The sequence below is a fragment of the Nansenia antarctica genome, assembly GCF_963989245.1.
Source record: "Nansenia antarctica genome assembly, chromosome: 17".
NCBI classification, from domain to species: Eukaryota; Metazoa; Chordata; class Actinopteri; order Argentiniformes; family Microstomatidae; genus Nansenia; species Nansenia antarctica.
Window position 1 is genome coordinate 18,053,280 of NC_137687.1, and position 23,341 is coordinate 18,076,620.

Sequence of the window (23,341 nt, forward strand, 5' to 3'; positions counted from 1 at the left end):
AGCATAATAACAATATAGGCTACTTATATGCCAGCTCCAGGTTACTAGGCTTTCCTTCCACTGCTCCATACGCTAGCATAGAAAGCTTTTTTATGTAACCATGTTTCCCTAAAACTAAAATATCTGCCCCAAATTAAAATTAAAATATGCCTGCAGAAAGAGTGGGGTGTTAGGTATCATGACATGTTCAGTTTGAAACTATCTCTTCTGGTTGTTACAATGAGTGAAGTGGATTTACATCCTGTAACAGAATGATGGTAACAGAATGACTACATGCTTCCCTACAGAAACGCATCATTGAGGCCTCCTGTCATTGATGTACATGATGATGTAGGGGAAATAAAACAGGGAAACAAAGGTAGGAATATACAATAGCTATCATTAAGGTAATAATGTAAAGGGAATTGAGGAAAAAAACCACAAAACAAGAGAAAAATACATTTGTTTGTACATTGATTAAAATGTATTACATTCTTTGTGGTTTGCAGTATCTTTTTCTTCATTACAACAATACAATAGCCTAGTATACTTTTGGCAACACAACAATTAATAATAAACTACAAGTAGGCTCTTCAGGCTACACCTTAACTGTTCCTCCTGAGACACTACCACCCCCCAGCACTGCGTCTGCTGAGACACCCGCTTTTCCCTTATACTGTGCCTCCTAAGACTTCTACTGCCCCCCTTGTACTGTCTCTCCAGTGTTAAATAAAATAATAAAATGGTAATAATAATAATAATAATAATAATAATAATAATAATAATAATTCACGACGACTGCCAGTGGCCCCTGGCCTGAGCTGGATTACTCTTCCTGCTAGAACTGGTGAATTGATGATTCACTTCCTTAGTCAAAATTGATTGTAAGTCGGTTTGGAATAAGGCGTCTGCTAAATGCCAAAAATGTAAATGTGAAATGGCCTATGTCTCATACAGACACCCAACCTGCTCTGTGCCTCTGCACAATACAGTATGCTCTTTCACCATGAAGATAAAAATCCCTTGATGTCATTTTTGCACAAGTGTGCAACATGTATGTCATAATTCTCAACCGAAGTTCTAGGCCTATAGCTCCATAGCTGTGTGATTTGCTGGCTATGAGATGAGGGTGTTGATGCAGTGCTTGGTGAGCATGGTGTTGCAGTGTTCTGTAACTACTGCTATATGACACCCAGTTTTTCCGGCTGTCCCTGTGGAAGAACCTCTTTGGAACCCTGAGAACCCTTAGGACCATGGAGAACCCTTTGAGAAGTTTCTCCCACAGGGACAGTCGAAGAACCCTTCCAGGTTCTGTACGACCTGTACTATAAGTTAATGTAGCCAATTACATTTCAGTGAGTCATCCCATTACCATATCATTTGGTCATTCTGTTACCGATTTGTTAACAGAATTATCAGTTTTAATCACTTAAACTACTAATTTCCCACCTCGAAAAAACTGACAATGGTGAATGTCCTTCATCATAGAATCTTAGAAAAACATATTCGGTTATGATGACAAAAAACCCCACAAGAGCATCATGACATAGATTAAAGATAGTTTTCATTCTCAAATGTCATTGAGGACAATTTGTTTCCACTTTCCACTTTCCAGTGTTGAGGGACAAATCCGACGATTATAATCTCAGTGGAAATAAAACCCCTGTCAAACTTGAATCCATATTCCCTTGCTACACAGTCTCAACTAGCAGTATGCAGGAGCTGTCTGTGTCTAGCCTACTGACAAAATGTGTTTTTAATCATTTAAATCAGTGATTTCTTTAGTTGCTTGATAGCTAGTGACAGTGTTCTGACCCACTGCTTGGTCCTGGGCCAGTTGACCAGCTGAGATCAAACACATTCAGCCTTCTATTGTCCTGCCTGGGTACAGTGACACTTCTGTCTGCTAGTTAGCATATCAGCCCAATAGAGCTCTCAGGTCTTGTGCTAGCATATCAGCCCAATAGAGCTCTCAGGTCTTCTGCTAGCATATCAGCCCAATAGAGCTCTCAGGTCTTCTGCTAGCATATCAGCACAGTAGAGCTCTCAGGTCTTCCGCTAGCATATCAGCCCAATAGAGCTCTCAGGTCTTCTGCTAGCATATCAGCCCAATAGAGCTCTCAGGTCTTCTGCTAGCATATCAGCCCAATAGAGCTCTCAGGTCTTTTGCTAGCATATCAGCCCAATAGAGCTCTCAGGTCTTCTGCTAGCATATCAGCCCAATAGAGCTCTCAGGTCTTCTGCTAGCATATCAGCCCAATAGAGCTCTCAGGTCTTCTGCTAGCATATCAGCCCAATAGAGCTCTCAGGTCTTCTGCTAGCATATCAGCCCAGTAGAGCTCTCAGGTCTTCCGCTAGCATATCAGCCCAATAGAGCTCTCAGGTCTTTTGCTAGCATATCAGCCCAATAGAGCTCTCAGGTCTTCTGCTAGCATATCAGCCCAATAGAGCTCTCAGGTCTTCTGCTAGCATATCAGCCCAATAGAGCTCTCAGGTCTTCTGCTAGCATATCAGCCCAGTAGAGTTCTCAGGTCTTCTGCTAGCATATCAGCCCAATAGAGCTCTCAGGTCTTCTGCTAGCTTATCAGCCCCATAGAGCTCTCAGGTCTTCTGCTAGCATATCAGCCCAATAGAGCTCTCGGGTCTTCTGCTAGCATATCAGCCCAATAGAGCTCTCAGGTCTTTTGCTAGCATATCAGCCCAATAGAGCTCTCAGGTCTTCTGCTAGCATATCAGCCCAATAGAGCTCTCAGGTCTTCTGCTAGCATATCAGCCCAATAGAGCTCTCAGGTCTTTTGCTAGCATATCAGCCCAATAGAGCTCTCAGGTCTTCTGCTAGCATATCAGCCCAATAGAGCTCTCAGGTCTTCTGCTAGCATATCAGCCCAATAGAGCTCTCAGGTCTTCTGCTAGCATATCAGCCCAATAGAGTTCTCAGGTCTTCTGACGCTGGTTTTCTCTGTGTACCACATGTACAAAAGAAGAGGTTTGGTGAAGCTGCATTCTCATTTCATGCACCCAGATTGTATCTCCCTGCCAGTTTACATTAGGGATGCAACCTCTCTCAATAATCTGGATGAATCATGGGTCGTATATCAACAAACAAACCAACGTGGGGAACAGTGGTGGAATAACGTTGTAGCTCGATGCACTCGTCTTGCAATACTGTTGTTGAAGTGTGCATTGTCGGTGCTGTGTTAGTTGGTGTGTTATTGTAAGTGTACAGCTAAACTAGCTAGCTACATTGACATTGGGAATGCAGTTGAAGAAGTGATTCTGCATGCATGCAGGGTCATCATCAAAATGTCAACTATGGCAATGCATTTTAACATGCAAATAGATATGGATATAGATAGGAACTACATATCAGCAGCAATACTTTTGGAAAATATGATTTGAGCCTAGCTGAACACATCCCATATGCCAACAAAAACAAACTATACAGTATAATAACTCCTTATTTTGTTGGCAATGAAGAGGTGCAAATAAGCGTATTTTGTAGTTTTTGTCTGAGAAATAGTCCTAATCCTGCAATCTCATTCTGTATATTTTTTTGGGTGAGTCCAGTATCGTTAATCGTATTGAATCGTGAGTTGAGTGCATTGTTACATCCCTACTAAAAACTAATGTTCATTGATTGATGGTCGTAATGAAAACAAATGCGGTCATAGTCAACAGAAATAAATAATTTACCCCTCTCACGCCAGAGCCCCTCCTCTCTCTGTCCTTCTCCACCCCCATGTCTACGTCGACCTCAGAGTCTCCCCCCTTCTCTCCCCCCTCCCTGCTGCTCTTCTTCCTGAGGACAGCACACTGTTGCCATAGTGACAGGAGGTCAGGGTGGAGGTGAGCTGTGTTAGGGAAGAGGGTAAGGAGGGGTGGGGGTGGGGGCAAAGAGAAGATAAGCAAACTTATCTTATCTTAATCGTAGTGATCTACGTATGTGATAGCTCTCTCTAAAAACGCCACAAGGGTTGTCTATCTATCCATCTATCCATCCATCCACCCATCCGTCCAATCGTCCCTTCCTGGGTCCATCTATCCATCATGGACTGAACTGCATGCTTCCTCCCTAGACCACTGATGTCCACCAACTCACAATATATCATCATTATCATCTGCGGTGGCATATATACGCTGGGAAAGAGCCATTATGTCTACCTCTGGGTACGCTGAAACGTCGAACCTTGTCATCCAAGTTTCTCTCAGCAGAGGTATGAGATACTCACGGCAGGCGGGGGCGCTGAAGAGCTCTCCGGGGGCGACCGTGGACCGGGAGGCGGGGTCTATCAGCACCTTGGACTGGGAGAGAGAGACAGCAACACTAGGCAAAGAGGTCAACTACACTTCCTCAAGCACGGATCACCAATAGGCGGCCCGCAGGCCAGATCCGGCCACTCTATAATGTGCAGCTTTATCACACAGCACAATGCCACAGATGTCGCCAGTCTTGAGGGAGCGTGCAATTGGCATGCTGACTCCAGGAATGTCCACCAGAGCTGTTGCCGGTGAATTGAAAATTAATTTCTCTACCATAAACCATCTCCAAAGTCGTTTCCAATTCCAATTCTCGGACACACCTTTGGAGACGGCTTATGGTAAAGAAATTAACATTCAATTCACGGGCAACAGCCCTGGTGGACATTCCTGCCAATTGCACGCTCCCTCAAAACCTGTGACAGCTGTGGCATTATGCTATGTGATAAAACAGCACATTTTAGAGTGGCCTTTTATTGTGACCAGCCTACTGAACAGTACTTCCTTAAAACAAAACAAAAAAATCTATTTAGATACCCAGACAAAGATACTTGACTGATTTGAAGAATCAATTCTTCAATGAATTCCTCTGGTGCCTGGTAGGAGGGTGGGTGGTCTTACCAGGGGCATGGTCTCAGCAAGAGGGTCCTTGATCTGCAACTGCTTTGCCTCCATGGAGATCTGCGTGTGAGGGTCGGTGAAAACAAGCTGTCGCCTGCGACCCGGTCTCTTAGGAGAGGGGACAACTTCGGGGAGCTTGCCGCTAACACTGGCACCAATATATGAAATACTGTGTCGAAAATATTGTACTGAAACGGCTATTCGAGTGTTGTATGTAGGTCTTCCTTTAAACATTTTAACTACTGCTTTCTGGGCAGTTAAGCCTTTTGGCACTTTATTTTGTATGAATGATGGCAGACACACATGGACAAGTTGCAGTCAGTGCGTGTGTATGTTAGAGACACTAAGCTAAGAGTAACCTTAGATAGTCTATTAGGCTAGGCTGATGACTGTAACTGAATGTAACTGTCTCCATTTCTCACACACACACACACACACACACACACAAGCACACACACACACACACACACACACACACACACACAAGCACAAACAAACACACCTCTCCACAAGAGCTCTCCGGCGCTCTCTCTGGCGCTCTCTCTGGCGCTCTCTCTGGCGTTCTCTCTGGCGTTCTCTCCGGCGCTCTCTCTGGCGCTCTCTCCGGTGTTCTCTCTGTCCCCTTCTCTGACTCTTCCTCTCTCTCTGAGGAGTACGGGGCCTCTAGTGGCATCTCCACGGGCTGGCCCGTTTCCTTGTCCAGCAGCCACACACTGTCCCCCACCACCACCATGTCCTTCAGCCTGGACATACACGTACACATGCACATGCACGTGCACGCACACACACACACACACACACACACACACACAATGGTGGGTACTATCTTAATAACCATCTAGCTTCCTCATTTATTGTAATCAGAAAACACACACAACAAAAATTAAGAAAAAAAAGAAGACAGTTCAAGGTGCCTAGCTGGACTTGAACAGTGACCACAGCCCTTGTGGCAGTAAGATCAGCCTGTGAAAGGGTCCCAGGGGACTTACTGGTCAATAGATGTCATGGCTCCCTCCTGGTCCCTTGTTCTCTCCCTCTCTCTCCCTTTCCCTCTCCTCAATCTCTGTGTCTGTCACACACACACACACACACACACACACACACACACACACACAGACACCTTTTCACTCCTTTCACGCTAACAAATGTCCATATCGATCGCCTGTCATTACTTAGAGAATCCTACTATCCTCTCTCATCTCTCTTACCCCCGTAGAATTGGTCTTGCTGCCCCAGAAGCAAGTCGATCTCTCTGCCTGTGGCTTCAGGTAGCTCCGCTCCCTCAAACTGATGGAGAGAGACAGGGAGAGAGAGATAAGTAACCATAAAAAACCCAGCTCAACACTCTTGTCTTGAGCCATTCAGTGGGGAACAGTATTCTTACGTCAACATCAATGAAATACAACATCAAAATATAAAACACAATTTTGGATAAAAACAGTGCTAATAACTGAGTGAATCTTGATTTATCAGCACAGTCTATGGCGGTGGTGGGTAAGGCTAAAACGTTCATCCTATGTTATTTGGCATTCAGGAGACCTGTAAAGAATGGGATGGGTAATGTTTTGTATCTTGCTGTTCTTGTTTTGGGGATCTGGAGTTGGGTACTGTTTCTGGTTTGGCGATTTGATATTTGGGCTCTGGTAGGTGGCAGCCAGGTTCTGAAGGGGGAATTCAGAAGACCCAATGCAAAGTCCTTGCACAGTGTATTTCTTCTGTCTTAAGTATGTTGCATCAGGTAAGGGACTACTGTTGTTATCAGGCCAAGAACCCACAGGTCTGAAAAAAAAAGCAATATCCTAAAATGTTGGCTACCGCGAATACTTGAAATTGCCTATTTGGGAGTGCAATTATTCACATTATGATTTTATTACTAGTGACTAGTAGTGACCACTACTAGACCACATATGTGACATGTTATAATGCTTTGATCCTCATATGTAATGATCAGACTTTTCTTTAGAAAAATGTGAATACAATTCCTCGTTGTTGAAAAATAAATGACACATCACTAGTCAACTAACGCAGCTTGTTTTGTGAGCCTGCTAAGTATTGTCATAGTTAACTCGGTAGCAGTGGGGATTACTCACCGAATCCATTGCGTTGCAGTATTTTGGCTTGACTAGCGAATTTGTGTTGTGATTCTCAACAATGTTGAAACGTAGTTCCGTGTTTCAAAAGAAAAGTCAGAACATTTTGACTGGTCGCCGATATGAGGACCAAAGCATTAGAATGTGTCACATAAAGTTGCTGGTGAAAAGGTCTGTATGTCGGCGATTCTCACGTCACGCAAATGACCTTTTTTTAATATATATAAATGTGAAGTGTTGAAGTGTTGAAGAGCCCACTCGATATAATAATAATAATAATAATAATAATAATAATAATAACTTGCTTTAATCATTATATAATCATAATTTAATTATTGAGTCATTTAAAGGCAATATTTAAAAGATGGGTTTTTAGTCTTGACTTGAAAATATTTGCTGAGGTTATAACAAACAACAGTTTGTTACTTATGATTTGTGAATTGTATTCACTACATCATCTGCCATGGACTACTAGGTAAGTGATAGATGGCTTGTAAACAAACTTACGTTTTAGGACGTGTGCAAAAGCAAGGACTGTGTGATCATCTAATTATGTGGAGTTATGTGTCTTTAGCATGTTGATGTTCAATCAGCATGTTGTGATGTGATGCTACAAATGCAATTAGGTGTTCATAGTGATGTTCCTTGCTAGCTACTAGCAACTGTTTTGCGTGTGTTTTGATTCAGAGCGTCTTTCTCCGGTATTTGGTTTGAGGGGTACCAACATTCAAATAAGCATATCTTCTTCAACTAGATTTCAGATGTCAATGTATGACACATCGTTTGAAAGCTTACAATCTGCACTTTCATAATATGGAAAAACAGTTCAAACGAATGAATTTCAAAATGACAATTTTCGATGCTAATCCAAGAACCCTCTCCCAGGCCCACGCCTTCACCTGAGTGGTCACCATGACCGGCTCCGTCTCTTTCAGGGTGATGGCTTCTGGCGTGGATTTAAAACCTGAGGTGAGAGGGACATAGAGACAAGAGAAGGAAAAGAAAAAAAGGAGAGTGGAGGAAAAGTACCAACGTTAGAGGCGCTGATCTCTTGGTGAAGATTTGTCATCTGATCTCAATAACAGACTATGTTTTAGCCCTGTCCGGAAGCAACGGTGTGCCCTTGAAACTCAGATCTTTAGAGGATTGTACAAGTGGAAGCAATATACCTATTCCATTCTGTCACATCCACACGTGCTTATATTAGGGGGGGGCAACTCTAACATGTCTTATTATCTTTCTAGCGGAAACTTCTGGTGAGTATTTTGACCTTATTCCCACTTTCTGTTTCAGTCTGTGTCATTTTTTTTGCAACTCGAGAAAGAAGCTTCTTGTATGAATGAATGAATGAATGAATGAATGAATGAATGGACTTTATTGTCATTGCTACAGTACAGGTACCAAACAACGTACCTGTAGAGTTGCAACTAGTAGAGGTTGGCTATGAATTGACTCACCCTCCCCCTCCGATGCGGTTCTGGAACCGACCACTGGAGAGCGCTGTGTAGTCACAGCCGCCATAATCTGCCATGGCTGGGGAAGTAACAGAATCGCCATAAAACAAGGTCAATCAATGTACCACCTTTTCTGTGTGCTAAGCCTTAGAATAATGCTTTGTAAATACATTTGATGAATCAACAGAGAATTTGAATTCTAACTCTAATTAAAGTAGAGGAAATGTTTTGTTGTTGGTTAACAGTGAAAGTACCTGAGGGATCCTGTAGGGACTGGGGAGCTGGTCTCCTGAGCCCATCACACCAAAGAAGGGGTCTGGAGCCCCCTCAGCCTCCTCCAGAAGGAACAGGGAATCAGCCACGTTCAGGGCTAGTCTGGGACACAAAAGGGCCAATGTTAAATGCAAAATGGCTGCTATGCATTGCCCAGGTGGGTCTGACACATAGGCAGGGAGTGGGGTGAGATGTCCTCATACTAGAGCATAAGTGTAAGCATAGTTACAAGCTTATGTTTGAGTTTATGGTTAGACCGAGGCTACAGGTAGGGTTATAGGCTGCTCATCCGGTTAGACTGAAACGTTATCCCTAACCAAACATAAACTTACTGTATACCTAACCACAACCTTTACCCTGAAGATAACAATTTCTTACAGTAAGCGTGTTGTGTTTCTGGGTTACGGGACTGATCTTTATTTATGATGGGGGTGTTACACGGATGGATTTAACCTCAAAAATACCAAAATTGACGACAAAATATATTTTCGCATAGCCCTCGAATACTTGAAAAACATACATTGGCTCTCCCCCTACAAAGATGAATGATTAAAACACAGTGGTGTTGCCACACGCTGTAAACATTTCAAGGCAAATTAAACTATATATTTAGTAATGATAGAGTAACTACTTTTGATCGACAACACTATTGTTATTAAAACTAAAGCAAAAGTGAAAGCGTTATGATGTTCCTCTGTGAATTTTGACAAGAATAAACGTGAGTCGGGTTGTGATCATGCAACCCAGCTCCATACTGTTCAAGAGTCCTGGGGAGAACCCTGCTGTCCATAGTGCCGTCATTTCAGCTAAACAGCTATTACAGAATCATTGGCGATTCATAATCTATATTTTGTACATTTCATGCAATTCCACAGCAACATTTATAAACACTGGAGAAAAACCTGCCATCCTGCATCAATTTAGTGCCATACCAAGGGCCTATATTTCACTTTGAAAGAGTCAGTGTTGCACACAAGATCTTTCTAGATCGATCAAGTGTTTCATAGGCACTACTACACACATGAAATTAACATAGTACATGTTGTTTTTGATTAAATAATTTTCGCCCTAAAGTAACCTAGCTTTTAATTACTTTACTTTGGCTGCGTTATTTTATTATTATTCTGAAATATTGTACACATCTCAGCAATGAAAGTTGGATTTGTAAAGTGTTCTTCATACAGAACAAACAGAAAAAGAAAAAAAAAAGCCTTCTGCATATACTCTACACAAAGGCCACAAGACCTTGTCAACATCACAGGTAATGTTCTCCCTGGCGAAGCAGAGGGGAAAGTATCGCCTGGCATGACGAATCCAGCCCTGATATACTTCAGATATATTTCAACACAGGAGAGCTCACCTTTAGCCCTTATTGCTAAAGCTATGATTGCTAATTCAAATGCAATAGGTGTTTGCCCATATGGAGTGTGATTGATGTTTTGAGTTTAGCATTCTGAATGGTAGTGTTTTCCATGTGAACACAATAGATTTTATCAAGGAAGTGTGTGCCAAATGTAGAGAATTGTATTTAGTGTTTTGTTAACTGGGTGGTTTAGAGTGGCAAAATGAGTGATAAGCAAGAAATGTGTTTGTCAGAATTGGTGTGAGATAAAATACACCAGTTTCAGGTTTTGGTCATTGTGTTTGAGGTTTGGATGTTAGTGTTAAAGCGAAAACCTGTAAACACTTTTTTTATTTGTTGTTCGACCACTGGTTGGTTTTGTGGCGCTGTTCCGACTTTCAGGACTTCAGAAATCGACAGTTTGTCTTGCTTTCAGACAGTTTCTTTCTTCAAACTGATCACTGTTGTTTTCATTCTCGAACTGCTATCACAGAATACTGTATACTTTAGCTCCTACATAAACTAAGAAGGACACAGGTTAAAGTATACAATTCGTTCTTGAGATCACTTTAGTACGGAGCCCCCCTGGGGTCACATGGTAGAAAAAAAATATTTGATGTGTGAATCCGTTCCCTCGGTTTAGTAAATCTGTTCCCTCGGTTTAGTAATTAGTTCCCTCGGTTTAGTAATTAGTTCCCTCGGTTTAGTAATTCGTTCCCTCTGTTTAGTAATTCGTTATGGTTAGGGTTAGGCCCTATGCGGACCGGACGCTGCTTAGTGAGAAGACACGCGGAGGCGGCCTCATTATATCTACGAAGGACAGCTGGTGCTTAAACACGAAAACTGTAAGTAGCCACTGCTCCCCAGACCTGGAATACTTGACTGTTAAATGCCGACCCACATACCTCCCGAGGGAATTCAACGCGGTGTACATAACATCTGTTTACATCGCACCTAGCGCGGATGCTAGCTTAGCATTGGCGCGGCTACATGACGTCATCAGTGGTGGACAGAGCGCGGACCCACAGGCAGTACATATAATCGCCGGGGACTTTAATCATGCTGACCTGAAGGTAGTACTACCCAAGTTCTATCAGCATGTTAAATGTGCAACAAGAGGAGAAAAAACACTGGACAAGGTATACACCAACATCAAGCTTGCTTACAAGGCTAGACCGCTAGCTCATCTAGGCATGTCTGACCACGTGTCAATCCTCCTGATCCCAGCCTACACTCCCATGAGGAAAAGTGCTCCCATCACCACTTCTGTTGTACGACAGGTGTCCGAACAGAATTATTTGATCGATACTCCTAACCGTAGACAGTCTACACAACTTTGTCACATAAACTCATTAAAATGTTATTATTTGTATTTTTGATTAATCTAGTTAAGTTATGCTGTAATCTGGGAAACAGAATTTACAGAGACCTTTTTAGTAGGCCTCTGTTTTAAGAGGGGGGATGTGACGATCCACACCAGAACCTATAGTGGGCGCTATTACACCTGTCCGGTCTACCTTCTCTCTGTGTTCCAGATTGGCTCAGGTGTGGGTGATGATGCTAATTGTCCCTGGATCACTTTAAGAGTGGGTTAGATTGATGGACTCTCTCTCTTCCTTTGTCGACCAGCAGCCGTTTTTGGTTGTCGTTACTATTTTCTTTATCATTATTTCCATTCAACATTATATTCTTTAATAAATATCCTATTATTGTTAACCATGTGTCGTCTCCCTTTTTGTTACCTTGTCAAGAGCCAGGCAAGCGTAACACCCTACGAGCCAGAACGAAGGATTCTAACCCTAACCCTGACCCTAATCCTTGCGATCGTTCTGGCTCGTAGGGCCCTAGGGACCCCAGGGGGGGTCCGTACTTTAGCCTTGTGAGAGGAAGGGGAATTAGCTCAAACACACAAAACGAGCGGCTCTTCAGATTTGCGATGACCCAACACTCGTTGTTGGTCAGTGGTCCACTGAACGAATACTACTGTGTATTTCCACCGTATTTCATATTTAGTAACATGTAAGCAAAAAACTAAGTTGTCAGAAGCAGGATTTGAACCCATGACTCCAGATGAGATTGCAACCTGAACCCAGTAACTAATATAGAGTTCTGTATATACCGTGGTAATATGATTCATTCGCGTATTATAATTATAATATTTTACCGCGTAAAGGTTTGCCAAATTAACCGCGATCATTAACGAATAAACTAATATTTCCCTTTTTAGCTTTGAGAACTTCTGAGAAGTACGGCTAAAACAAACCCTTTACTCTGAGGCCCTGTCCACACCTATACGTCTTTTTGATAAACGTGGATTTTTATATTCGTTTTGGGGGGTTCGTTCAGACGCAAACGAGTTTTTGCCCTCTGAAAACGAAGATGTTTAAAAACGCCTGCCAGAGTGAAGATGTTTAAAAACGCTGTATATTCGCCGTATATTTTTGACGCGTGGACGAGATAGACGGAGTTTTTTGTATTCGTCACGTCATCATGCGCGTAGATTTCTATGATCATGCGCACTGCAGCTGTTTGCTGTTCCCTCCAACGTCATATCATGGCACCAGTAACAACTATGTTTACAATAGGTGTGAGAGAAAATTATTGTATGTGGGGGACATTTTTCTACATTTAAGATTCAAACTTTGGATGTCTGGGGCAAAGCTATGGAAGCTGATTTCCTGTTTGTTGTCACACAATAGAACCGGTTTCTCTGCTTGAAGCTTGACATTGGCTGGACGGCGGACACATTTAAATGATTACAAAGACCTGATTGCCCTCTTTTCTCCCGGAGTGGACTAGGCCATCTGGAGCAGTTTTGGGCTTTTGTGTTCCCCAGACCCGGTGCTCTGGGACCAGACTGAACCAGTTTGTGGCTATTGTGTTCCTTTTTCACCTTTGTGTCCCTAGGAGAAAGTGGGGGCCGATTCCCCCTTAACCTTCATCCCCTATCATCTTCATCCATGTACAAACTCACACCCCTTGCTCATGATTGGCACTCACACCAATCATCATGAAGTGCTTCGAGAAACTAGTCCGGGCCCACATACTCACACGCCTCCCGCCCAACCTGGATCCATACCAGTTCGCCTACAGAGCCCACAGGTCCACAGAGGACGCCATAGCGACGACTCTCCACGCCACTCTATCCCACCTGGAGAGGGGAAACAGCTACGCGAGACTGCTCTTCGTGGACTTCAGCTCCGCCTTTAACACCATCCTTCCAGACAGGCTAGTGACCAAACTACTAGACCTGGGTCTATCACACTCTATATGTGCGTGGATCAAGGACTTCCTGACCGACCGCCCCCAGAGGGTGCGGGTGGGCCCCCACACCTCCACAGCCCTCAGCCTCAGCACTGGGTCACCCCAGGGCTGCGTGCTAAGCCCCATCCTCTACAACCTCTACACCCACGACTTCACCCCCATCCACCCCAGCAACTACATCGTAAAGTTTGCAGACGACACCACCGTGGTGGGATGTATCTCGGGGGGGGACGAGGCGGCGTACAGGGATGAGGTAGAGCAATTGTGCAAGGTAAACAACCTGCTGCTAAACAAGTCAAAGACCCAGGAATTCATCGTAGACTTCAGGAGGAAAAAGTCCGAGATCCTGCCCCTGCTCATCGACGGAGAGAGCGTGGAGATGGTCTCAAACCTCCGTTTCCTGGGACACATCATGCGGGATGACCTGGCCTGGAAGGACAACACGAAAGGCACCATCAAGAGGGCACAACAGCGGCTATACACCCTGAGATGCCTCAAGAAACAACACAGCAAGCAGGAGATGCTGGTGGCCTTCTACCACGGCGCAGTGGAGAGCATCCTCACCTTCGGCATCTCCAACTGGTACCACAGCTGCACGGCAGCGGAGAGAAGCGATCTACAGAGAGTCGTGAGAACAGCACAGGGGATCACCGGCGCCACCCTCCCCTCTCTGGAGGAGCTGTACAAAACACGCTGTCTCAGGAGGGCCTCCAAGATCTCCAAGGACCCGACCCACCCTGGGCACGAACACTTTGTCAAGCTGCCCTCGAACAGGAGGTACAGGACTCCGGCCGCTAAGACAAACAGACTGAAGGACAGCTTCTACCACAGGGCCGTCAAGGCCCTGAACACAGAAAAGGCCTAAGTTCTGGGCCCAGGACAAGTCCGGACGGATTGTATTGCAGCTAGTGCTGAGGCACAAACATGTACATTTTCAAGCCTGCAAACTGTGACACTTTAAAAAAATGTGAAAAAATACTTTCGTGTGAAATATGACAACCCTAGTTGACTATCTGTGCAGTATAGTACAGTGGATTGTGTACATAGCCTCTATTGATGTAAACCAGCTCCTTACCTTCTTGTGATTTTATGCATCTATGCTTTTTCCAAAATGTGTTTCTATTTTCTTTCCTAAACACCAGGGGAGCCTCCCCTCCTAAATTTCGTTGTTTGGTACCTGTACTGTAGCAATGACAAATAAAGTCTATCTATCTATCTATCTATCTATCTATGATTGGTCTAAACCTCACCCGAGGGCGGACCCCTTACCTGTGGAAACCTGATTGCATAAATACTGACATGTAATGAATGATCGTCACTTTTGGGAGGAACTTTGAATCGTTCAGATGCGTCTGACGAACCTGTAAACTTCCTCCTTCTGCAGAAGAATATTAAATATCTTTTCTTATACATCTTGAAACGAAACAGGCTGCCATTATTGAATAATTTGCACTTACACAGGCAACGGTGTTCGAGGCTACACAAGCGAGGAAAATGGATGTGAACAAAGTGCTTCTAGTTCTTTCACTGTTAACTGGACTTTTAACCTGTTTACAGATAAATGCACAGTTAATGATCGAGAACATTGAGAGACAGAGGCGTCTGATTGGCCAGCGGGGCTATGGGGATAATATTATATCGCCGACTACTGGTGTGGAATGCTCAATGACAGCGTTTATATTGCGTTCATGCGTATGCATGTGGACACAGACATTGTTTATAAACATGCTGGTGTGGACGGTCATATTTTTATATACGAAAAACGTTTATCAAAAAAACGTATTGGTGTGGACATAGCCTGAGACATAGCCTGAGACGATGGTAAATGCCTACTCTGGGGCAGGTGTGTGGGTAACATTGTGTATGTGTGTGTGTAAGCGTGCATGTATGATGTGTGTCCCCTGACCTGTCAGGCTCAGGCAAGTCGATGCTTATGTGTATCTTGGAGCGCAGCAGGCGCTCGATGGTCTGCTGAATCTCATCTGGAAAAGAGCAGGGAAGTTACTACAGTATATCATGAGGTCAAGGTACTGTGTGACATCACATTCATTTTACAGGCTGCACAGTTACCGTGGTGATTCTGCGTGGGTGACCTGGAAGATGATGTGATTCTGCATCTACAGTACCATCGCAACTAACTTTGCTGAAGTGTTTATGGTTTATGCTGCATTCTGCGGTGGAGGAGGTCATAAATCTGACAGTTTGGCTGGTAACAATGGCCAGACAAAGATAAACTACTACTACGAATTAATTCTGCTAAAAGGTAATAAAATAAAAGGTATTATTGTGTACCAGTGTTTTGAAGAGATGGTAAGCCTCATCCTTTAGTGAGTTGTATCTACCTCTAACGACAATGTGCTGCATGTGCTGTGTTTTATCAATGAGTGTGTATGGAGGTAAGTGCGTGTAGTAGTAGGTCCTGTGGCTTTGGTGGTTTGCATTTCAGATCAACCAGTGCCCTTCACTGTGCAGCTGTCAGACCTGATGTATTACTTTACCTTACTCTCATTTCTGTGTGTATCGACAGCAGTTCTTTCCACAATGACATTTGTTATGCGCTTCATTTCAGGGCATAAAATGCCCTGCCTTCCCCCAGCCCCACTCCCTCCCTCCCTCCCTCCCTCTCTCACCCAGAAGAAAAGCACACTGGCGGTGGTAGACGATGACTATGCCGTACTGGAGCTGGAAAGACAGGTAGAGGGAGAAGCGGGGCCGGGGGAGGCCTGGTTGGAGGGGAGGCACCCGCACCATCACATAGTCCATGATGTCATCACTAGGATCAACGTGACACATATCAGACACACACCCATCAAAGATTCTGATCTAAAGCACCAGTGTGTGACCTTCAGACCGGGGTCAAATACTATTTGAAATCCTTTCAAATACTTGAGCGTTTACTTGAGCCTGTCTGGAGTCCCTGAATGGCATGATTTGCACTTTTGGGGATTATTCAACAATGGTTCAATTGCTCCAGGCGCCATCAGTCAAGCACAGATATTTGAAATATAACATGTTATTTAAACCTATGTCTGGTGGCCTCATGCTGTACTGTAAAGTCTGACACACAATGTACATCATTAAGCATTTAGCAGATGCCGTTATCCAAAGCGACTTACACAAATACATTTGTCTGAAGTAAGTGAATCATCTATGCATCAGTCATTACAAGAAAGTAATCTATGCTATGACCAGGGGCCATTGGCAGTTACAATGCAGGACAGGTAAGATGTAGTCTGAAGAGATCAGAAAGGTCTGTACAAAAATTAGTACTGCTGTGACAGAAGTTTCAATAAAACCATAATGCTAAATCAATACCTCGTATTCCCTCAGACAGCAGAGGGGATGGGGGTGGGGGGGTTACATACCATGTTTTCCCAACATTGACCTTCAGAAGCTCCCTGCGTGTTATTCTGGTTCCTTTCGTGGCTGCCAACCTAAAACCACCCAGATGTAACAGCCAACAGCATTGTAACATCAGGGTTCTTCCCAAAGAATATAAGCGGTATTACATACAAATACATATCCAGCTATTCCTCACAGGTTGAACTGAAAAGGTGCAGGCTTCAGTTTCCAGTTGAGTTATATGAGCACGATACACCAAGATCCCTTTCAGTGAGGTTTTTATCAGAAGCTAGCTACAGAGGTAACTTGTTAGCATCAAGCTAAACTCTTAGCTAGCTAGCTACATGTTGTCATGGACTTACCAAATGGTGGAAAAGCAGCCACTGCGACGTCGAAGAACATTTGGATAATAAAACATTTCCTCACAAAAGTGCCAACGTTGCAAAGGAAACGGGGTTGATGGGTAGCTATCTCGTAATTTATTAATTGTTCCGGTTTCAAACTAGTTGCGATGATTCTCCTAAATCCCCTCAGGAAAGACCGCGAGTGAGGAGATTCCCGCTGTTGACAAAGACTGGCGGTTACTACTGGTTATTACTGGTCCAATCAGCGATGAGATTACCTTCTGGTCCAATCAGATGTGAGATTACCTTTTGGGCAACCTGTTTTGACCAATCGCCTTTCTCTACTTGCCTTAGATACAACAATCTAAATATCTGTGACTGTAACCAAAGTGATAATAATATATAGCATTCTGACTGTATAAAAACCTCTTTCGAAGTATTCTAATAATAGAGAAAATATCATTCAGTATTTTGTTCAGTATTCAACAATACTCAGTAATGGTTTTGCTTGCCAGAGATGCTTATCACCCAGTAACGTGCAGTGAGGTCATTGGCTGGGTAGGCAGTGAGCTATTTAAAAAAAAATCATGCGAGTAAACTCACTTTGTAAACTGTTTTTGTCCTGTTGCGTTTCCCGTAGTTGTTCTTCCGGGTTCAGAGCACGCTGGCGTCCGCGTTGTGACTGCCGCTTCTGTTCCCGGTCCTGTCTCCTGTCCTTTTGTATCCTGTCTTTTTGTATCCTGTCCTGTCTCCTTTTGTATCCTGTCTTTTTGTATCCTGTCTTATCCTTTTTGTATCCTGTCCCGCCGAACTCCGCTGCCTTCACCCCCGCCATCTCCCGCCTCTCACCGCCTTCACTACCGGACTGCATTACTCACCGCCTTCACTACCGGACTGCAATACTCACCGCCTTCACTACCGGACTGCAATACTCACCGCCTTCACTACCGGACTGCAGTACTCACCGCCTTCACTACCGGACTGCAGTACCCACCGCCTCACCGTTCCTGTCCCCGGGCTCTGTGTTGCCGACCGACCCGCTGCGCGCCGCAATCAGTCATCGCTGGCCCTGGCCGTGCTGTGCTACTACCCTCGTCCCGGGAGGTAGCCACCGCTCCCTCCCCGGTTCGGGGGTTGCCATCTCCGCAGGTGAGTGTCGGTCGTTCCCAGCCTTCACTCACTGCTGCGCGATTTGGTCGCTGGCATGGCACGGCTTGGCTGGCTGGCCGCGCGGGTTCGGTCCCAGGCTGGCAATACAGATGACAACGGCAACGGCTGCTGCTGCCACCAAGGCTGGCATTCTCCGCTGCCGCCGCCACATCCATCGAGGCTCCCAGCAACATCAACACCGGACTCTACACCACCCCCCCCTCCCCGTTCGCTGACTCTCTGTTCCATGTTACTTGTTGTGGTTGCTTGTTGTTTTTTGTGTCTCCCCATGTGTGTCCTATATTGTCAGCGTCTTTGAGCCCTGGAAAAGCGCTATATAAATTAAATTAATTATTATTATTATTATTACTTCTTCAAGAAGTAGGCCTACTACCAGGATCCTCCCTGTTAAGCACCTATTGTATTGTTAGTTTGCTATTCTTCTCTATGCTATTGCTATATTGCTATACTGTATTTTAGTTTGCTATTCTTCATTTTGCCTTAAAAAAGCAGTACACTCCTACGTTAAATGCAATTATTGTAAGTCGCTTTGAATAAAAGTGTCGGCTAAATGACTGTAATGTAATGTAGGCTAATATACTATACTATAAAGTCAATCACATAGCCCATATATACTATACTGTCAAATAGCTGGTCAAAAATGTCAAATGTATTGTTATCTCATAACTACACATAGCGTAGCGCAACAGCCTGCCTACATTCACCTGCATCTCAACAGGATTTACAGCAGCACGCAAAACAGCTCAATGACAATATAAATTCACCTGCATCAACAACACAGGATCTACAGCATTTGAACCGGCACGCAATAGCCTACATTATCTTAAGCATATGTAACATGCGTAGGCAAATGTGCGGCTAATTTCTCATCTTTTTCTGCCATCAAATGTAAAAGTTCAACATAATTCCCACGATTGATGGAGCTACTGCTCTCGTCGTTCCCCCGAAATGCTCATTCTTGTTTAGCAAGGTAGCATGTTGCATCAATTAGGCTTTTCAAGATTTCCCTGTTCTCCTTTACCTTTGCGTTGTGTGCAGTAACATGCAGCCGGTGCTGCTCATCCAGGGCCATGTCTATGCGACTTTTGCCAAAGGTTTTCAAGGCCATCTGAGAGTGGATGTGGGCTGTGGATTTGTCATGCTTCTCTAAAGCTCTTGGAAAATTGTTCAGGTCACAGTAGCCCCCTTTTACCCACACGCTGTCGCTAGACGAGAACAGTAGGCAAGGGAAGCAGAATAGCTTGTTAGCCTGGCTACATCCACACAGCCAGTGCTTTTTTTTGTACCATTCCGTTTGAAATGTTCGTACAATCTTCTGTCCCTTACTTTGGGTTAATTGAGATAGGTCAGGTGTTGCCCTCCCACCTCCCATTTTCAATCACATTTCGTTTTTGCTCAAAACTGAAGGTTGAAAATCTTTTTAACTGTTGGATATCCATGATGCCGATCGCAAGTTAGCTGGGGAAATTTAGAACCCCCAGACAACCAGCCTGTCAGTATACTTGGCGAGACTCGAAACATAAAAGGGACAGGTAAACGCAGGTGAAATCATTAAAAAAAAGAGAAGAAACCGCCTGAAGCCCAGCACTGTGGAGAAGTTGTTATTTTTAAATAAAAATGAATAAATGAATACAATGTTGTTGTTCCTAGTAACACAAGCACATTTATTCAATTCAAAGCTTCACACACCAAAGCCACGGTGTCATTATCACTCTGCCTGCTAGACATTTATTGTCCACTTGATGGCGCAGTGGAGCAAATGAAGCAACACGAAGCTTCGGCCCATGTGTGACGCAATTGGATGGAAAGCTTCAACAGTTCATGAAGCTTCATCTCGCCATCACTACAGATGTTGCATTACTGCTGTAATGTTTGCCCTCTGTCACAGTTGTAAACTTAATAATCACTCGTAAGGTCTTCAGCTTCAGTAAGGTGCGTGTTTACTGACTCTGCCATCTTAGATCGACTTCTCGTTCCCTGGTATCGCGGGAATAGACCACGTCGTCTTCTTCTTGTTGTTTTGGTTTTAACGGCAGCATGCGTCCTTGATGCTGCATTACTGCCCTCTGCTGGATGCAATTACCTTTTTCTTAGAATGATAATAATATATCATATTATACTATAGAATGATCATAGAATGATCAAAATTATTTTTAAAAAATAATAAAGGGAAAAAGAATATAGTATATTGCTATGTTCTTTTTTTAAAACGTTATTTATGTTTTCCTTAGAATGATAATATATCATATTATACTATAGAATGATCATAGGGTTGATCACAGGGTTGATGATCACAGGGTTTTCCAACCCTGTACCAGTGGTAAATGAGTCCACAACCCCCTTCCTCTCATGGTAAATTGCTTCCATGTTCTAAGGATGTTGCATACATCCTAAATATTCAATTTGATGTCATAATGCACTCAAGCAGACATTATACATTGCAGTGAATGGAAGTTCTAGATTGCACAGCAACATTCTAGAATGATTTGCAGAAATATTTTACTCCTGAAAATTAGTGTCTACCTTTAGTCTACCTGACGCCAGAGGTCAAATCTGAAATGGTTCCACGTCTAAAAATGAAGTTTACAGTCTATAGAAACACTGTAGAAAGTTTCATGCTTTAGTCATAAAATGCACAATTGTTATGCCTATCAGCCTCACTACAAATGCAACTTTCAGAGAAGCCACCCTTCTCTGCCCTCTCCCGCTCACTTGGCTTAATTCAGCCGCTATAATTGAGCCACTATCTCAGGGCGTAAATACAAAGCTCATTCTCAAGTATATTTGGTATTTATAGACTTTAGTACGTACACCATTTTATTTTGCCTGTCTGTGTGCGGCTCTTTAATCCATTCATTAAAAGTGTGTGGCTCGCTCGCTGTGTCTCAATAGGCGTCGTTTTGGTTTAGCAATTCATGGCACTCGCCATACCTGCATAAAAAAAAAATCCCCTGAAAATTGTATCTGAAACACGTGTTGTCATGTTGGTGATTTTATCCACAACGGTAACTCAACATCCTCCCGGCTCCATCTGACCCCCCCATCCAGGCGCTGTAGTGGAGCGCAGGGTTGCCAGACGGGATTGACAATTTCAAGCCCAACCAGTCTAAAAGCTGCCGAATCCACCCGTCCAGAGTGACCAAAAGTAGCCCAATCTGGCAACACTGGAGCGGGACATCGGTTCCTCAATAAACAAGCCATGAGTAACGTTAATGTTAAAACCTTGTCCACGATTCTCATTCATTCAGGTGGGTTAAACAAACTGTATAAACGCCATAATACTGTTGGTTCAAATGTAATATATTAATGAACAAGTTCATGTCATGTTGTGTCAGTACAAACATGTTCTAATTATATTTTATTTTAATGAAAAACCTGACCTAACGTCACCTGCGATTGTGAAGCTAACTGTAACAAGCTAATTAGCGAATGTTAAAGGGTACAACAACAGCTAGTTTAATGTCAACCATGTCTCTATTCTCAATAATTTCTGTAATAATTGTACCAAATTGGGGCCAGTAACACTAACTTACATTTACATTTTTGTTATTTAGCAGACGCCTTATTCCAAAGCGACTTACAATCAATACATTTGAATGCTAAGCATGTGAATCATCAGTCCACCATTCGTGGCAGGAAGAGTAATCTAGCCCAGGCCCGGGGCCATTGATAGAAGGAGAAAACTTCTTCTACCACCTTGTTCTAAAACCCTTTTTTTATTTTTATAATGGAGGAACAGAGAAGCAGTACAAAGGGGGAGATAGAAGTTCTTAGGGACACAGTAGAGGGGAAATCGGACGTCTTTAGGAGACGTAGTGCTGAGGGGCAGAAGATGTCTCAGGAGGAGCAGTTAACACTAGGAAAGCTGTGAGGTGTTAAACAGCACCAGTGAGTACAAAAAAAATTCTACCATTGCACTCGATCAAATTTCAGGACCCTCCTTTCATGACTTTTCCTAGATATGTGCGTTCTACCACCCAGCATCTTTACATTTTCAAAATCGAGTTAGTATAAAGCGATTTTGCAGTATTTCTGTGTGTGCCTGTGTATTTGCCTTGGGATTCGGCTGCCATCTTTTTCTCCAAGGCTGCAATCCTCTTTTATATCAGCAGAGGTAGCAAGGGGGCACACACTGTGCTCAACCTTCAGTGCTGAAATAGATACAGTGGATAAGACTGATATTTGTAACATAATGTGTTTATATATAGGCTATATATAGCAATAGTGATACATAAGATATGTATATGTACAGACAGTTATGAAAATGATAAACTGTACAGTATGTCTCCCAATCCCTTCAGATTTGTTGGAGCTGAGTTTTTTTTTTTCACAGCGGGTTTACCCAAGTTCCATGCAATAGTGATAAGATATTATGATATGTGTAGCCTATGTACAGTTATGAATGATACACTGCACAGTATGTACCTATCAAGTTGTGTGGTGCATGCAAAGTAATTGGAGTAACCTACGTTTGATTATGCCTGTACTCATCAACGAATATTATATAACGAACGGATATTTATAATATTGTATATAATGTTTTTTTGTATATAATGTTATTGTATAATGTTTTTTTCTGAGTGGGGCAGTCCCACTCATAGTTTTCATGTTATTGGACTGATATAGTGAAGACAGACAGGAAAGTAAGGAGAAGAAGGGCCGACATGTGTGCACGACCACGGTGCTAGACCACTGGACCATGTTAGGCCACCAGTATATTGATAATTGATAATAAGATATTGAGGGTAATCTTATTCTCTAACTGTTTCTTGATCGTTTCCCATCAGCAAACAATAGCTGCCAATTCATGAGGGAGCCAAGCGGGTTTCAAAGCTGCCAAGCAGGTTTCAAAGCTTACAAGCTTACAGCAGTCGATTGTCGGCTGATGTTACGGCCGGCGTGAAGTTCACGACAAATAAACAGACTTTGTGAAGCTCATAACTATGATAACACAATATTGCAATATTTATTACTATTATTTTTTAATAATGATAATCAACTTTCATTCATTAGTAAAGCTCCCGCAGTCTCAATCAATCTCCTCTCCATATATAGCATTTAATCTGTTCCATAGTTCGTTCTCAGCTGACTCAAGCTTCATATCAGATTGCTCTAATAATTTCCCCACTTCTCTGCTCATAGGAACTTTATGCATTTTAGAGAAACATGCAGAGCATGTATTTGACAAATAAACGTGTAGGCTAA

General features: G+C 43.3%; 1 pseudogene across 1 annotated transcript in view; it reads right to left on the bottom strand.

The window, feature by feature from the left end:
* Positions 1-16,043, bottom strand: part of LOC308172462 (arf-GAP domain and FG repeat-containing protein 1-like) — a 42,220-nt pseudogene extending 26,177 nt beyond the window's left edge. Inside the window, exons 1-9 of the transcript in view lie at positions 15,911-16,043; positions 15,187-15,262; positions 8,656-8,776; positions 8,405-8,480; positions 7,839-7,911; positions 5,490-5,600; positions 4,858-4,951; positions 4,209-4,281; positions 3,682-3,830 (exon numbers count right to left, since the gene is read on the bottom strand). The product of the transcript in view is annotated as an arf-GAP domain and FG repeat-containing protein 1-like (transcript). The remainder of the gene's footprint in view (positions 1-3,681; positions 3,831-4,208; positions 4,282-4,857; positions 4,952-5,489; positions 5,601-7,838; positions 7,912-8,404; positions 8,481-8,655; positions 8,777-15,186; positions 15,263-15,910) is intronic.
* Between the last annotated feature and the right edge of the window lie 7,298 nt (positions 16,044-23,341).